The sequence below is a fragment of the Telmatherina bonti genome (assembly GCF_933228915.1).
Source record: "Telmatherina bonti genome assembly, chromosome: 16".
Classification (NCBI taxonomy): Eukaryota; Metazoa; Chordata; class Actinopteri; order Atheriniformes; family Telmatherinidae; genus Telmatherina; species Telmatherina bonti.
In genome coordinates this window covers 8,555,660-8,573,589 of record NC_136614.1, presented here as the reverse complement: position 1 = coordinate 8,573,589, position 17,930 = coordinate 8,555,660, and the positions used below count along the sequence as shown (strand labels likewise).

General features: G+C 44.5%; 1 protein-coding gene and 1 pseudogene across 2 annotated transcripts in view; one reads left to right on the top strand and one right to left on the bottom strand.

Moving 5' to 3' along the window:
* The window catches only part of LOC306767611 (uncharacterized protein), a gene marked incomplete at both ends in the record, with an annotated part of 105,124 nt that overhangs the window by 37,091 nt on the left and 50,103 nt on the right, over positions 1-17,930 (top strand). The window lies entirely within an intron of this gene.
* LOC306767590 (C-C chemokine receptor type 6-like) lies at positions 15,185-16,312 on the bottom strand (annotated as a pseudogene). Its single transcript has one exon. The product of its transcript is annotated as a C-C chemokine receptor type 6-like (transcript).

Here is a 17,930-nt window from a genome sequence, read left to right as displayed (position 1 = left end):
AAAAACAAAATGAAAGGACAGATGAGCAGTCAGACAGGAACATTGCAGTGATTTTATGGTGACGCAAACACTGAGCTGAGAAGCCACAAATCCAGGCAGGAGTGTGTGGAAAAGTCCTGTTACCCAGGACTGTGTGTGGGAAGTTTCTGGAGAACAGAAAATATCTAACGTTATTGTTTTTTATTCACGTTCAACACATTGTAATTTACTCTAAACAGGGTCTGATTCCTGATGCAGAACAGTTTTCCTACCAGAGCAAAATGTTGAGCATAAAATTATCATTTTTAATACATGTATTATAAATATATACATAATTCATAATACATAAAAGCTTGAACCAGTTTTTCTGCATCACTCTGAGACAGAATGTCCCTAATTTTGGCTATATTACGTAAATGAAAGAAGGCTGATTTAGTAACCTGCTTAACATGTGGGCTAAAGGACAGGTCAGAGTCAAATATTACTCCAAGGTTTCTCACTGTAGCACTGGAAGCTAAAGTAATGCCATCCAGGTTCATTACGAAACCGGAAAATTTAGCTCTGAGTTTTTCAGATCCAACGAGAATTACTTCAGTCTTATCTGAGTTTAAGAGGAGAAAATTTCTAGACATCCAAGTCTTTATGTCTATGAGACAATTTTGTAGCCTATTGGGCTGATTTGTTTCATCTGGTTTAAAGGATAAGTATATTTGAGTATCATCTGCATAACAATGAAAGTTTATTCCATGCTGTCTAATAATTTTGCCTAAAGGGAGCATATATAGCGTGAAGAGTATTGGTCCAAGTACAGAACCTTGAGGAACTCCATGACTTACTGTAGTTTGTGAGGAGGACTTGTCTTTTACATGAACGAACTGAAGTCTATCAGATAAATATGATTTAAACCAGCTTAACGCTGTACCTGTAATTTCAATCACCTGTTCTAGTCTTTGTAACAGAATGTTATGATCGACTGTATCAAATGCAGCACTAAGATCAAGCAAGATAAGTACGGACACAAGTCCTTTGTCTGAGGCCATAAGAAGGTCATTAGTAACTTTCACCAATGCCGTCTCAGTGCTATGATGAGCTCTAAATCCTGACTGAAACTCTTCAAATAAATTATTTCTGCTCAGGTGGGCATGTAGCTGAGCTGAAACTATTTTCTCCAGAATTTTGGACATAAATGGGAGATTAGATATAGGTCTATAATTTGCTATCACCTCTGGATCCAGAGATAGCTTTTTAAGTAAAGGCTTGATTACAGCAGTTTTAAATGATTGTGGTACATATCCTGTCACTAAAGACATATTGATAAGATTTAGTAGTGATGTATTAATTAAAGGGAAAATGTCCTTAAAGAGGCTCGTTGGGAGAGGGTCTAAGATACAGGTGGATGGTTTAGATGAAGCTATTATTTTAGTTAATTCAGAGGGTTGGACAGGACAGAAACTATTTAGACACAAGTCTGATCCTGGTTCTAAGGATGCTTCGGAGACCACAACAGGCTCAACATTATAGGTAGAAGGAAGAATATTGTGAATTTGATCTCTAATAGTGTCAATTTTATTCCTGAAAAAATACATGAAATCATCACAGCTAAGTGAGAAAGGAATACATGGCTCCACAGCGCTCCGACTCCTAGTAAGCCTAGCTACAGTGCTGAAAAGAAACCGGGGGTTGTTTTTGTTTTCCTCTATCAATGATGAATAATAAGCTGTTCTGCCGTACGTAAGGCTTTTTTGTATACAATTAAACTTTCTTTCCAGGTTAAGTGAGACTCCTCTAGTCCTGATGAACGCCATCTGTTTTCCAAACGCCTTGACGCCTGTTTTAGAGCTCGAAGCTGGGAATTAAACCAGGGAGCCTTCATAATCTTACCTAATTTCTTCTTCTTTAGGGGAGCAACATTATCGAAGGTTGTACGCATTGAAGCTGTTATAGTATCAGCATGTTGATCAATCTGAGCAGGAGTAAGGCTTAAAGGGGGACTCTCAGACATGCTAACACATGGTAGAGGGGAAAAATGGATTCAATTGATTGTTTAAATTTTGTAATATTATTGTCTGATAAACATCTACTATAGTAGAATTTATTTTTGGTCAGTGAGTAATCAAATAAAGTAAATTCAAAAGTTAATAAGAAGTGATTGGACAATATAGGGTTTTGAGGAAATACTTTGAGCTCATCAGTCTCAATACCATATGTTAGAACAAGATCAAGAGTATGACCATGAGAGTGAGTGGCTCCATTGACATTTTGTGAAAACCCAATTGAGTTTAGAATAGAGCTAAAGGAAATGTTTAAACTATCATTTTCATCATCAACATGAATATTAAAATCACCTAGTACAGTGACCTTATCAGTAGTCAGCACTAACTCAGACAAGAGATCAGAGAATTCAGTCAGAAACTCGGAGTAAGGTCCAGGTGGGCGATACACTAATGCTAAAAGGAGCAGTTTCTCTGAATTCAATTTTGGATGAGATAAATTTAATGTCAGGAATTCAAAGGATTTATAGTTAGTTTTGTGCTTAGGATTAATTAAAAATTCTGACTGAAAAATAGCTGCAACACCTCCTCCTCTGCCTGTAGTTCTAGGAATGTGAAAGTTTAAATAGTTAGCTGGCGTAGCTTCATTAATACTACCATAGTCCTCTTGCTGTAACCAGGTTTCCGTAAGACAGAATAAATCAATGTGGTGATCACCTATCAAGTCATTGACTAATAAAGACTTATTTGGGAGGGATCTGATATTCAGTAGGCCACACTTTATTGTCTTATTTTCAGATTTTATTAGATCCATTATTTTTATTTTTATGAGGTCTTGACGATTAACCCCAGAAGTGTTTTGTGTTGTTTAATTGTTACTGCTGGGGAGTTGTGTAAGGTTGGAATGGGGTTTTGGGTGGGCGGCGGCAGGTGGGAAGCTGCAGAAAAGTGTGTAGGACTACAATTCTGCCTCCTGGTCCCAACCCTGAGTTGTCAATTTAGCTGACTAATAAGAGTCCATATTGCTAGATAAGAGAGCGGCTCCATCCAACGTGGGATGGATGCCATCTCTCCTAATAAGACCAGGCTTTCCCCAAAAAGCACTCCAATTATCTATAAAACCCACATTGTTATCGGGACACCACCTAGACAACCAGCGGTTGAAGGATGACATGCGGCTAAACATGTCATCGCTGATTAGATTTGGCAAGGGACCAGAGAAAACTACAGAGTCTGACATGCTCTTGGCAAAGTTACACACCGAAGCGATATTTATGAACTGGCTCAGATTAATGTGTCTATAAAATACTCTGAGATGAGACTGTTGTTAAGTGGTGCTATACAAATAAAGCTATATTGAACTGAATTGAATTAATTCTTCTGTTAACTGATTTCATGTTGATCATGTTTATCATTGACTCACTAATTGTCATGATTTCTGCTTTGCCCCTAACGGGCTGCAATCTTCCCCTGCCTGATTGCAGATTGTCCTCACCTGTTCTTACCTCTATTTAAACACCTGCCCTGAATCTGCTCTGTGTGAGGTTGTCTGTCTTTTCCACAGCGTTTAACCCTTGTTCATGGACCTGACTAAGAGAGTCTAAAAAAAATAAATAAATAAAAAAAAACAAAACAAAAAAAAAAAACAACAAAACAAGAGGAAGAAGAATCATAACACTAATTTCCAGCCTGCAAATTGTCTCTTCTGAGTCATTGAAGTAATTTTTCATCTATGATTGAGGATGCCTAAATTATGCACGTTCATTCTTTGTTAATGACAAACTATTTATTGCCTCTGTGTTTCACACATGGATGCAGAGATGATCCAGCAGTTATTCATCTGGCTGACATGAGGATATTGGACATTATCTTCAGGCTCCATAAAGCAACTTCAAAAGTCCAACATAAAAGATTCTAAAGACAAGATTGAGATTTATTAGTTTAAAGAAATTTAAGTAATTTTTATTTACGTTATCTCTCCACAGTCATCACCATTTACCTTGGATTGTTTACTGGAACTGAGGTGCAGGAGATAATTAGAGGAAATGCCTGTCTGGCTCTGAGTTAAAGGTACATCTCATCGTTGTCTCTTCTACTTCCACAGGACAACCACATGAAACAAATTTCCCATTTATGATTTTGTCTTGTCCTGCGATGGACTGGCGAGCTGTCCAGGGTGTACCCTGCCTTTCGCCCAAAGCCAGCTGGGATAGGCTCCAGGTTCCCCGCGACCCTGAATTAGATTAAGCTATTCAGAAAATGGGGGCTGCACGGTGGCGCAGTGGTTAGCACTGTGGCCTCACAGCAAGAAGGTTGCTGGTTCAATCCTTGGCTGGTTTGGTCAGTGGCCTTTCTGTGTGGAGTTTGCATGTTCTCCCCGTGTATGCGTGGGTTCTCTCCAGGTACTCCAGCTTCCTCCCACCATCCAAAGACATGCATGTTAGGTTAATTGGTCACTCTAAATTGCCCCTAGGAGTGAGTGTGAGCATGAGTGTGGTTGTTCGTCTCTCTGTGTGTGGCCCTGCAATGGACTGGCGAGCTGTCCAGGGTGTACCCTGCCTGTCACCCAAAGCCAGCTGGGATAGGCTCCAGCTTCCCCACAACCCTGAATTGGAATAAGCGGTTCAGAAAATGAATGAATGAATGAATGATTCAGAAAATGAATGAATGATTTCGTCTTGTTTTATATGCATCAACCGTTTCAAACACGACTCATTGTTGTGCATGTAGTTAAAGTGATGTTCTGTATGCTGATGTAAAGTTCTGCTGCAGCTTCATGAAGCCAGTTTAACATTTACATATCTGCACTGAAAAAAACTGCAGTGTAAAAAGTGCAGGATGTAAAAACACTGTCCAGTTGTAAAACCTGGGTCACTGTATTGATCTGATCCATATACACTACTCACAAAAAGTTAGGGATATCTGGCTTTCAGGTGAAATTTATGGAAAATGCAATATGTTCATGCTACAGTGATATAATATAAAAGTAAGACATTTAAGTAGAAGGATGCACTACTGATTTCCTCATCTCAAACAATTCATTCAACACAAAAGGTAACAACAATGGTAGTTACACCACAACAAAAAAATTGAACGTCTCAATATCTGGTCATGTGCCCTTGAGCATCAATTACAGCTTGACAACGACGTCTCATGCTTCACAAGGCAACTTATTGCCTGCTGAGGCATGGCATCCCACTCTTCTTGAAGGGCAGCCCTCAGGTCATTGAGGTTCTGGGGTGCAGGGTTTCGAGCCTCTACACGACGGCTCAGCTGATCCCACAGGTTTTCAATGGGATTCAGGTCTGGAGAGAGTGCAGGCCATTCCATTTGAGGTACACCAGTCTCCAACAGCCGTTCCCTGATGATGCGGCCTCGATGAGCAGGAGCATTGTCGTCCATGAAGATGAAATTAGGCCTGTGCTGTTCATGTAGGGGCACAATCACTGAATTAATGATGTTATTCAGGTAGTATGGGCTTGTCACTGTACCATTCACAAAGTGTAGGGCAGTTCTGTACCAAGTGGACACCCCTGCCCACACTGTAACACCGCCACCACCAAAAGCTCGCCTGGTGACAACAGTGGCTGATGCATAGCGCCCTCCCTGACGTCTCCAACATCGTTGCCGGCCATCATTTCTGCTCAGTGTGAATCGACTTTCATCAGAGAACAGCACTGAGGCCCACTGGTTCCTCGTCCAGCGTAAATGCTCCCTGGCCCATGCAAGACGATGATGCCTGTGCCTGGTGGTGTGGTCAGGTACCCGTACAGGTCGTCTAGCACGCAGACCACGCTGATGGAAACGGTTTCGAATGGTCTGACGTGACACTTGGGTGCCTCTCACCTCTCTTAAACGTGCCTGGAGTTGAGTGGCATTCATCATCCGGTTTCTCAGGGCAGTGTTCACAATGTAGCGGTCATCAGCACGGGATGTGGCCAAAGGACGTCCACTTCTAGGCCTTTCTGTGACTCTTCCAGTCTCTCCATATCTCTGTTGCAACCTGCTGATGACACTCAGTGACACTCCAAGCTCAGTGGCCACTTCTGTCTGAGAACGTCCTGTTTGAAGCATCGCAATGGCAAGGGACTGTTGTTCCATTGTTAGGTGTCGTCTTGGTCTCATGATGTCAAAATGTGAACAGCATGATGAGGACAACTGTTTAAACACCAGCTCTCATTGAACCAGGACATTTATTGGTCAATTCAAGGATCACACACCTGCCGTGATTTTTGCCGTTAAGCTCCTTGTTAGAGAACAGCAACTTGTGCAAAATTTATTGAAACATTTAACAGTTGGACATGTGCATTTAAAAGCTTAGAGAAGATCACATTAAGTTCACCTGTACAGGTTTGAATGCATTTTAGGCTTTTTGTGAAATTTCACCCAAAAGCTGAATATCCCTAACTTTTTGTGAATAGTGTATAAGTGGGTGTGTATTTGTGCTTATATACATGCAAATGTGTGTAGGTTGTTTTCTTTTTCAATCTTTCTCTTTTTTTCTTTCTCTCTCCCTCTTTCTCTCTACAAGTTGTTTTCTGTTTTCTCTTCTTTTCGATTCTCTTTTTGTCCCTCTTCTGTCCTCTCCAGTCCGGTCCAGCAGTACAAACTTTGTAACACAAACAATTATGCAAAATAAATAGAAAAATAAAATTAAAATCTAGAATATCAAGGGGAGCATCATATCTATGATGCTTCCCTTGACAAAGTAAATTTTCCCAGCAGAATACAGCATCCAGAAAATCCATTTTGCCTGCGTAAATGCAGGACAAGAAAAAAAAAAAAAAGAACAAACTCAAACAAGACATACAAAGTCCAGGGAGCCGGTATGTCATGTGGGAGGGAACCAGAGGTGGATGAGGAGGGGGACAGAGTGTCTATGAACATCTATTCTTCTGTTCTCAGGGGGGTTGCACCGGCCCAAGGCCAAGGCCAATCCAGATATGATTGTTGTTTGGGTTCCAGGTGAGGAAAACAATTTGCCCTCGGCCTTGAGTCCATATCAGGTCTCAGGCTGGAAGCTCCAAACAGCCAAATTGGGTCAATTTCCACCGATTCTAGCAGACATCTTCTCCATGTTGTTATCGATTCTGCGGATCAGCTCCGGGACCTCCACCAAATGGCCAGTTTGGGCGAGACTGGTATCCTGCTTACGGTCGAGTCCAGTCAGCGCAAGAGTCTGTACTGCAAGCTTGGCCCATACCGTTACAGAATTCTGGCAGCTTGCCAGTTGTTGCTAGAATCTCACAGGTCTTGAGATAGATCAGAGCTCCGCCAGCACCAATCAGCAGAATTCCGATCACCAATAATCCAAAGAGGTAAACATCCTCCACGTCCTCAGAGGACAGAACCGCCAGACACATCGGTCTCCACCTGGCCCATGAGTCCTGAATGTATCCAGCCGGAAGTGTTCCCTCAGGACATGCGGGCTGCCTTCTGCTCGATCTTCAGGTTGAGAAAATTTGATCAATTGCATTGAGAGACCAGCTGATCAGATCCATGATGTAAGTTCAAGTAAAGAGATGTAAAAAGAGGCTCTGAGTCAGACAGGACAAAGTTGCAGGCCAGAGTGGGAGGGGGGGGAGGAAACAGGAGCACAGAGAAAAATCGTCCGCCTTCGCTGAGAGCAGGAGCGGCAATATAGGGGGGATTTCACTGTCTGGAGCAATAATAAGTGTTTCGGTCTTATCAGAGTTAAGTTGGATACTGTTATTGCTTAACCACTGTTTTACTTTTGAAAGGCAGTTACGTAAGAAGCTTAATTTGTGGGTTTCAGAAGCTTTAAATGAACAGTACAGTTGGAGGTCATCAGCAAATAAGTGATAGGAAACATCCTTAGACTGCTGGATAATCTGACCAAGAGGAGGGATGTACAATAAGAACGGAAGCGGTCCCAACACAGAGCCCTAAGGCACACCTCAAAACAATCTGTGCACAAAAAAAGGCTTCCTCTGCCTTTGCGCACGGACGCACAAAAGTACGCAAGTTGTCGCAAATGTTTACGCTCTGAAGCCATTTTACATCCCACACACAGAAGCTTCACATTGCTGTGATGGGAATATAAATGGCTATATGACAATGGTGTCAGAACTGGCATCAGAGCTTGTGGGGAAGGTCTGGAAGCGGAAAAGTATGTGATTGTCAGGCCACTTGGGTTGACACTCAGTGGGTATTATTGGCTAAGGAAGGATCATCATGACAGACCATGAATCAATCCAGTTGGTCAAAAATTGGGTCAATCAGAAGGGGAGAGCCTACCGGTGCATCATGGGTAGTTTTATTGAAATAGGAAACGTCTAAGATATTGTACGAGATGGATTGTGCGTGATATTAAAAAAAAAATTGTAAAACAGCCCGTGGGCGAGTCGCCGTGAAAGCTTGAAATGTTTGAGCATAGACAAAGTGAGAAAATGGTTAAAGGATCAAAACAGATGTTGGAAATGTAGTAGAACCCAAAAATAGTCAGCTTCTCTGAGTATTGCATGACGTAAACAGAACACGAGTATCTGGAGTGTTATTTATGAACCTACAAAGTCTTTCAGCAAAAGTACTGCTTAAAGTAGTTAAAGTAAGATTAAGCAATACCTTTGATACATATGCTGTCTTAGATGATGGATCTGAATGTACTATGCACAACTAAGTACCTTGGGTTGGAGGTGTTGTGATCCTGTTCCCTGGTGGGCGTGTTTGGCATCCTAGCACCTGATCTTCATCTTGGCAATCAGCGGCAGCACTATTTAAGATCCGCCCAGCCTGCTGTTCATCGCCAGATTGTTGAACGTCCTGCGGTACAACTCTCGGCCTGAAAGATTCTCCCTGTGTGTAGTCCTGATCGATAACCTGTGTGTTTTTTTCCCGTCAGAGATCCTGCCTGTATGCCCGATTGCTGCCCTGTCGCTTGCCTGCCTGCCTGCCCGCCTCTCTGTCCGCTGGGTTTGCCTCCCCGCTTGTCTGCCTGCTGACTAAACCTATCTTCCGCATCCACCTGGGAAAGAATCAGAAATCCGAAGGAAGCAAATAAATTATTGTTTGAAACTCCTAGCCGAGTCCGCATGTGAATCCCCCGCACTTGACGTCAACCTAACAGAACAATCTGGCCACAAATGGATTCAGCGGACTCGAACCCGGAAATCGCCTCGGACCCACTGCAACAAACCCTCTCAGGTCAGAATGCTCGCCTCGCTCGACATGAGCAGATGATGTTGACTCTGGATCAAAATTACCACACCATACTCTCTCAGCTGGCTCAACTAACCGTGCATATCGCTGGATTAACCCCTCCTGCTCCTCTCCAGCATCCGGTTCCCGACGCACCCGCACTTCAGCACGGTCCCGCAGTCACAGTAAGAGAGACACACATCCCAGATCCTAAGCCCTACGCAGGGAATTTGGGAAAATGTAGAGGATTCCTCCTTCAATGCTCCCTTGTCTTTGACCAGAAGCCACTCACCTATGCTAATGATAGATCCAGGGTTTCATATGTTATTGGGCTTCTGGAAGGAAAGGCACTGGCATGGGCGGAGGCAGCATATGAACAGCAGGGTTTCAGATACTCATCCTACTCCTCGTTTGTCGAGGAGATGAAGAAAGTTTTTGACCACCCAGTTAGGGGAGGTGAAGCAGTCAAACGGCTACTTAATCTCCGTCAGGGAGATCGGTGTGTTGCTGACTATTCCATTGATTTCAGGATAGCAGCTGCGGATTCAGGCTGGAACAACGAAGCACTCCGGGACATCTTCGCTAACGGGTTAAGCAGTCGGATTAAAGACGAGCTGGCCACCCGAGACACACCTGGCTCTCTGGATGAGCTGATTTCTCTCGCCATACGACTCGACAACCGGCTACGGGAAAGGGACAGAGAACGGCGTTCTAGCCAATATCCTGAGGTTCCCTCTGGAGCAACTACTTTCCCTCTGCCTCCCACAACCATATCTACGGAGGAGCCCATGCAGCTGGGCATGGCTCACCTTTCCTCAGAGGAACGGCAGAGGAGAAGGAATTCTGGTGATTGCTATTACTGTGGGAGATCTGGACACAGGATATCTCTCTGCCCAAACCGGGTAAAAGACCAGGGTCGTCAGTAGCAGCAGGAGTACTGGCGACCACATCCCCCAAGGAGGTCCCGCACACAAGGACACTTATCCCGGTAACCCTGTTCACAGACCAGACCCCCCATTCTGTTGAGGCATTAATTGATTCCGGAGCTGAGGCCAATTTCTTGGATAAGACCTTGGCCACCACCCTGGGAATAGGTGCAGAGACTCTTTCTTCCCCCATGTCAGTACAGGCTCTAGATGGTAGCCATCTCTATTCCATAACCCTACAGTCCATCCCCGTTAGATTGATAGTCTCTGGCAACCACCAAGAATACATCCCCTTCTTTATAGTTGACTCACCTAAATCTCCGCTAGTGTTGGGTCACCCCTGGCTGTCACAACATAACCCGCACCTAGATTGGCAGACCGGGAGAATAATTAATTGGAGCGCTTTCTGTCATGCCACCTGTCTTCAGTCGGCTGTTCCCTCGACTTCATCCGTTTCTGGTCAATTCCCCGTTACCCCAGACCTATCCGCAGTCCCTACGGCTTATCACGACCTAACGGAGGTTTTCAGTAAAGATAAAGCCCTAGCGCTGCCACCCCATCGGCCTTATGATTGCGCCATTGATTTGCTCCCAGGTGCTCCGCTACCTACCTGCCGACTTTACAATATATCCCGACCTGAGATGGAGGCCTTGGAGAGTTACATCTCAGATTCCCTGGCAGCTGGATTGATCAGGACCTCATCTTCACCCGTAGGAGCAGGATTCTTCTTTGTCTCTAAGAAGGATGGCTCCCTTAGGCCCTGCATTGATTATCGGGGCTTAAATGCCATCACCGTGAAGAGCAAGTACCCTCTACCACTACTGGAGTCAGTTTTCAATTCCCTTCATGGTTCCACGATCTACACTAAGCTCGACCTCCGTAATGCTTACCACTTGGTCAGAATGAGAGAAGGAGATGAATGGAAGACCGCATTTCGAACTCCCCTGGGCCATTTTGAATACCTGGTTATGCCGTTCGGCCTATGCAATGCTCCTGCTGTGTTTCAGGCCCTGGTAAACGATGTATTACGAGATTTCCTTAACCGCTTCGTCTTCGTCTATCTAGACGACATCCTCATCTTCTCCCGGACCCAGTCTGAGCACATACAACATGTCCGACTAGTCTTACAGAGACTTTTGGAGAACCGCTTGTTCGTCAAGGCTGAGAAGTGCCAGTTCCATGCTAATACAGTATCCTTCCTTGGATACATCTTTGAAACTGGGCAGGTCCGAGCAGACCCGGAGAAGATCGAGGCGGTTGTAAATTGGCCCACTCCCACCTCTGTAAAGGACCTGCAACGCTTCCTGGGATTTGCTAATTTCTACCGTCGCTTCATCCGTAACTATAGTCAGATTGCAGCCCCTCTTACTCGCCTTACCTCACCATCAGTTCCCTTTACCTGGTCTGGACCTGCAGATCAGGCCTTCCTTAAACTAAAGGAACTCTTCACCACAGCACCAGTTCTCCTCCACCCTGATCTCAGTAGTCAATTTGTGGTTGAGGTCGATGCCTCGGACAAGGGGGTTGGAGCCGTGCTGTCTCAGCGATCTTCCAGGACTCAGAAACTCCATCCCTGCGCTTATTTTTCTCGACGCCTCACCCCAGCCGAACAGAATTACCACGTCGGAGATCGTGAGCTACTAGCCATTAAATTGGCGCTCAAACAGTGGCGTCACTGGCTGGAGGGCTCTAGGCTGCCATTCCTCATTTGGACAGATCATAAAAACTTGGAGTATCTGCAGTCCGCGAAACAGTTGAATCCCCGTCAAGCCCGTTGGTCCCTTTTCTTTAACCGTTTCAATTTCACTTTGTCGTACCGACCCGGTTCCAAGAACCAGAAGCCAGACTCCCTTTCCCGCCAGTTCACGTCAGGATCCACTCCCTCCACGGACACAATCCTGCCTGCCACCTGCATTGCTGCAGCAGTTACCTGGGACGTAGAGGATAAGGTCCTCGCAGCCCAGCGACAGCAACCTGACCCAGGCACAGGTCCTCCAGTAGGGTCACTCTTCTCGCCTGGCTTGCCACCCTGGATCCACGCGCACCCTATCCCTCATCAAGCGTAGGTTTTGGTGGCCCACTATGGATAAGGATACTCGGGAGTATGTAGCTGCCTGCACTACCTGTGCCCGGAGTAAGGCCTCGCATAGACCACCAGCCGGTCTCCTACGACCCTTACCTGTTCCCAGCCGGCCCTGGTCCCACATTGCCCTGGACTTCGTCACTGGCTTACCCGTCTCCAGAGGTAAAGACACTATCCTAACCATTGTTGACCGTTTTTCCAAGGCCGTGCATTTTGTTGCTCTCCCCAAACTCCCCTCGGCCAAGGAGACGGCTGACCTACTGGTACATCACGTGTTTCGGCTCCACGGACTGCCCGCGGACATCGTGTCTGACAGAGGGCCCCAATTCACGTCACAGGTATGGCGGGCTTTCTGTCAGTCTATTGGAGCCACTCTGAGTCTGTCGTCAGGTTTTCACCCCCAAACCAATGGTCAAGCTGAGAGGGCTAATCAGGACTTGGAGACTGCCCTCCGGTGTGTGTCGGAAGCTAACCCGTCCTCTTGGAGCGAACATCTGGACTGGGTGGAGTATGCACACAATTCTCTCACCTCCTCAGCCTCTGGATTATCCCCTTTTGAGTGCTCCCTAGGGTACCAGCCGCCACTATTCCCCGCCCAGGAGGGTGAAGTTTCGGTGCCGTCTGTCCAGCTTCACATCCGCCACTGCCGACGGGTTTGGCAGAAGGCTCGGGCTGCGCTTCTCCGAACTGGGGAACGGAATCAGCGCCAGGCGGATCGTCACCGGACTCCTGCACCCGATTATTCCCCCGGTCAGAAGGTTTGGCTTTCGTCCAGGAACATTCCCTTACGAACCGATGCCCGGAAACTGACCCCTCGTTACTTGGGTCCCTTTGAAGTCCAACGGATCATCAACCCTACTGTGGTCCAACTCAAGCTCCCCAGTTCCATGCAGGTTCATCCCTCATTCCACGTCTCCCAACTTAAGCCTGTTTCGTCCAGTCCTCTGGTCCCTCCTTCCAGGCCCCCTCCTCCCGCCCGGCTTGTGGCTGGTCGCCCGGCTTACACGGTCCGCCGTCTCCTTGATGTGCGCCGTCGTGGTCGGGGTTTTCAATACCTGGTGGACTGGGAGGGGTATGGTCCTGAGGAGTGTGCCTGGGTCCCCCGCTCTTTCATTTTGGATGCCTCCCTGGTTCGTGACTTTCGCCAGGCTCATCCTGACCGGTTTCGGTCGCCTGGTGGCTCCCGTTGAGGGGGGGGTACTGTTGTGATCCTGTTCCCTGGTGGGCGTGTTTGGCATCCTAGCACCTGATCTTCATCTTGGCAATCAGCGGCAGCACTATTTAAGATCCGCCCAGCCTGCTGTTCATCGCCAGATTGTTGAACGTCCTGCGGTACAACTCTCGGCCTGAAAGATTCTCCCTGTGTGTAGTCCTGATCGATAACCTGTGTGTTTTTTCCCCGTCAGAGATCCTGCCTGTATGCCCGATTGCTGCCCTGTCGCTTGCCTGCCTGCCTGCCTGCCCGCCTCTCTGTCCGCTGGGTTTGCCTCCCCGCTTGTCTGCCTGCTGACTAAACCTATCTTCCGCATCTACCTGGGAAAGAATCAGAAATCCGAAGGAAGCAAATAAATTATTGTTTGAAACTCCTAGCCGAGTCCGCATGTGAATCCCCCGCACTTGACGTCAACCTAACAGGAGGGGGAACTTGAAAACCTCAAAGTGGAACTATTATGTGCATTTCAGGCTAATTTATTTTTATTTCTGAGCCCAGAAGGGCTGGGATTGATTGAGTTATTGCCACAAATCGCTTTATTTACTTCAGACCGACCCTCTCCTTAGGCTGTCTGAATGAATGAAGGAATGAATATTTGAGGTTATTTTGTTTCATTTTATATTATTTCATTTTTAAGTTCAATTCTACAGTTTATTAGTTTTCCTGATGCAAATGGTTGGGTATGGGACAGTATGCTGAGACATTGTTTCATGTACATGGGCTGATGTTATGTGTGGGTCAGTGTGTGTCTGTGTATATATATATATATATATATATATATATATATATATATATATATATATATATATATATATATATATATATATATATATATATATATATATATATATACATATATATATATATACATACATATATATATATATATACATACATATATATATATATATACATACATATATATATATATATACATACATATATATATATATATACATACATATATATATATATACATACATATATATATATATACATACATATATATATATATACATACATATATATATATATACATACATATATATATATATACATACATATATATATATGTATATATATATATATATAATGTATATATATATATATATGTATGTATATATATATGTATGTATGTATATATATATATGTATGTATGTATATATATATATATGTATGTATGTATATATATATATATGTATGTATATATATATATGTATATATATATATATATGCACACATGACCTTTAATATAAAGCACTTTGAGTTGCTTTTTATGTATGATGATGTGCTCTATAAATAAAGTTTGATTTGATTTGTTTAAAGCAGACCAAAATGTGAATGTGCACTGAATGAGATCTTGCAAAACCTTCTTCTTTCTTTGATTCCCTGGTTATAGTTGTGTGTTTATGTATCATCTGCATATCTTTGATAACAAATGGTAATGATTTGTGTAGGTGGAAGATGTTGAATCAAAGAGGTCCCAGACCAGATCCCTGTGGGACTATACAGCAGTTACACTCAGCTGTATGGCTGCTAATAAGCACAACGTAATACCAATGGATCCAGTTTAGCACCAAAGCAGAGACCTTCCCATCCAAACTTTTACTTCTTCCAACATGTTGCCGCAGGATAATATTCACTCAAAACAATAAAATAGAAGCAAATTCAAAAAGTAGCATGTTTATCGTCTAATTAGAACTTTTCTACATGATCTGCGAACCCAGATATTTGTCTTATGAGTCCTGTGGCTGTTTTACAAACAAGAGAATCACACTTGAGTCACTCAGGCCTCAAAATCTTCCAGATCCACAGATCCAGCGGCCGGGCAACATTACATGGTGAAGGAAGAGCCAGTTTCACTGGACACATCCACTGAGCGACTGACCGAGGTCACATAGGTCTCAGAAGTGACCCTGGAGAAGCGGCGTGGGCTGATGTACTTCTTACTCACACACTACAAGTCCCGGAAGATCCTCCTGAAGTGGTTCCTGAACTTCACCCCGACAAAGGCATACAGCACCGGGTTCAGGCAGCAGTGCAGGTACGCCACAGATTGCATCACCTCCAGCACCGTCTGCCAAGCATCGTCAGCTGAACAGGCGTGCAACTCGAACATTTTGATGGTCTTGTGTAGCAGAACCAGGTTGTAGGGCAGGTGGCAGATGATAAACACCACCATCACTGCCAGCACCACCCGAACTGCTTTGTGGCGCTGGAAGTTTTTGGCTTTCATCAGGGTGATGATGACGAAGGTGTAACAGAAGATCATGATGAACAGCGGCAGGAAGAAGCCCACAGCCAGCTGGGTGCTGGGGATGGCCACTTTGGTCTTCAGGACTGGGTTCCTGTCCCCAAACCTCAACTCACAGACTTGTGAAGCCGAAGAACTCTGGTCCTCCTCTTCATCATCAACCAAATAGAAGGTAGTGAGGTGTGTCGGTTGGTACAGCTGGTAGAAGTAGAAAGTGGGCACGGACACCAGTATGGCGAAGGCCCATATGATGGTACAGATGCGGCGGCTGTATGACAGTGAGCGCAGCCTGAAGCTGCGGCGAGCTTGGACGATGGCGATGTAGCGGTCGATGCTGATGCAGGCAAGCAGCAGCATGCTGCTGTACAGGTTCACACTGTAGATGCCACGCAGCAGCTTACAGGCCACCGGCCCCATCGACCAGTTAGAAAGCTCATTGTAGATGAGGAGAGGCAGCGCTAGCACGAACAGCAAGTCAGCAATGGCCACATTGAGCAGGTAGACATCGGTCGTGGACTTGGTCTTCTTGTAGAGCGCATAGGTGACGATCACCACACTGTTCCCCACAAAGCCCAAGATGCAGATGATTGGATGGACATACAGGTCAAGAGCCCTGCTCACATTGAAGCTCATATGGTAAAGACAAGGAGTAGCAAAATTTTCAGGGTATTCGGCCCAGTCATAGTAATCGCCATCGTAGAATGACATAGAGTCATTGACTGTTGTGTTTTGTGTTGACTCATTCATTTCTTTCACTGTAAAAGAAACAAAAAACACAAAAGCAGAGTCATATTGGTGTATGACTAATTCAATAATTTAATATTAGTTTGTAAAGGCAAACAAAGGGTTTGATCAGAATATAAAGAGTCCCTCCTGTGTGATGAATGCCGTAAGGTCTCTGCTATCTTCATGAAGAGGAAGCTAGTAGAATGCATTGGCCAGATCAGTTGTGGAGAACATCTTTGCACCTTGTAGTTTTGTAAAGATTTTGCCCATGTGTGGCAATGGGTAGGAGTCAGTAATTATGGCTTTGTTTGGTTCCCTCCTGTCTGCACACATCCATATTCCACCATTTTAATGTCCAGTCACCACAATAGGTGAAACCCAGGGTAAAGCATCAATCTTGTCAATGACACCAGTGTAGCGCTTACTTAAAATTATTACATGTAGTGGCTAATAAAGTCAAAGTCTGATGGTTAGATAGGCATGCAAGATTAATTAAGATGGGTCTTCTGTTGTTTGCAGAAGACTTAAATTCACTCCAGGAGATTGCAGACTAGTATAACAAACAGACAAAGAAGGTTTATGCCAATAGTTAATATTATGAAGATGTGGAGAAAAATATTTAAAGTGCATTAGTCATGACCAGAGACAATTTACAACAGTATAAACAAGTACTCATGATGAAATCCACACTCAAAATCAATCAATTAATAAGAATACAAGTGGACTTAAAAATACAAGTACAGACTTTGAGGATAGTGTAGCTCCTACCACATGTAGGTCATGGTCAGTTTCCTGGGTATTAGCTCACCATTGGATGTTTTACTGGGATTTAAAAAAACCTGGCCAATTCCAGGTGATTTACGTTCATCACCTTTACTCTGAACGGCGGCGTCAGTTCAGGAACATTTTGCTGCAGCGCTTTTAGGTGTTTCCCTCCCTAAATGCGTATGCCGGCATATTAAAAAAGGGAGTGGTCGCATGACCCCGTGCATCACGTGGTGTGTGAGTTACCGCATCAAAATATCGCAAGAACTCGAAAGGTGTACTAACAAAGGTTAGACCAGCCTTCTGTTAGCGGTCCAGTTCTGCTGATACAGATGCTCTTACAGCAAATGGAAGGCGTTGCAGCTTTCGGCGGACAGGTTTCACTGAAAGGTCATTTTTCACTTTATGCACAAAGGCATGGGCACAGCCAGTGCCAGAAGCAGCAGGAATGTGAGATGGAGCTGAGGAGTCTGTGGTCATTACTGGTGTTAGATAATTTTCAGGTGGAGAAAGAACTGTGTTGCCTGCAATGCATACGTTTAAAGCTCCCATCAGGTCTCATCCTAGGAGAGGTGTGCCTTTCTTTGCAACAAAAAAAAGTAGCTTAGGCAGTTGCAGCACCTCTAGTTACCTTGGCTTACTTTTCTTCTTTGTGTATGTCACAGTGAAGAATTTTTTGTAAATGATGTGAGGGAAAATTGATACTGCAGAGCCTGTATTGACAATCAGTCAATGTTTTTAGCAGAGCAAGCAGATGTGCTGATTTAATCAGATTTGAATCAGAAGCCAAAATCAAGACAACACAGAGGCCAGTAAGCAAACTATAAGAACTTTC